Source organism: Neofelis nebulosa, chromosome 2 (genome assembly GCF_028018385.1).
Source record: "Neofelis nebulosa isolate mNeoNeb1 chromosome 2, mNeoNeb1.pri, whole genome shotgun sequence".
NCBI classification, from domain to species: domain Eukaryota; kingdom Metazoa; phylum Chordata; class Mammalia; order Carnivora; family Felidae; genus Neofelis; species Neofelis nebulosa.
In genome coordinates, this window is record NC_080783.1 from 202,507,902 (window position 1) to 202,508,503 (window position 602).

Genomic DNA, 602 nt, shown 5'->3' on the forward strand with positions numbered 1-602 from the left:
ACTGTTGAGTGAATAAGGAGGGTGGAGAAATGTATTGTATGCTGTCTTTATAGAAAAAAGGGGAACTATGCCATACTTATGTTTAAATTTTTAAAAAGATGGGAATGATTAAATCGAACATAACAGGCCACTAAATGGGAAGGGAGGGCGTAAAGTGGAGGACAGAGGAATAGAAATTAGACTTTGAATCGATCTTGTTTTGTAGATTAGACTTGGAACTATGTCAATAGTTTACATAATTAAACTGAAATTCTTTTTTTAATTCTGTAAGGAAATGCGAGTTGACATTTTCTCATTTCTGAGATCTGTAGAAAGGACGTATTTGCATATAAAATTTCCAGGTGTAACTCAGCTTTGCTCACATGTCACAAAAGGCTTTACAGGAATATTCTCACAGTGAGATATCATATTTTCATTATTCAGGGCCACACGTTGTACTTTGACTCTCATCATGTCCCCCGAGTTAACCCACAAAGGGTGGCAGGATGCTGGAGAGCTGCCCGAAGTATGGAAGCTTTACGAGTTTGCGTGTCATCCTTGGGCAGGGGCCGTGCTAGTCCCCTCACTAGTGTTCCAATTCTAGTATATGCTGCCACTGAAGC

At 39.5% G+C, this 602-nt stretch overlaps 1 non-coding gene across 1 annotated transcript; it reads right to left on the reverse strand.

Annotated features, from left to right (window-relative positions):
- Nucleotides 1-500: 500 nt before the first annotated feature.
- On the reverse strand, nt 501-602 carry LOC131505846 (U6 spliceosomal RNA). The gene has a single exon (XR_009258609.1). It is a non-coding gene; the product is annotated as a U6 spliceosomal RNA (small nuclear RNA).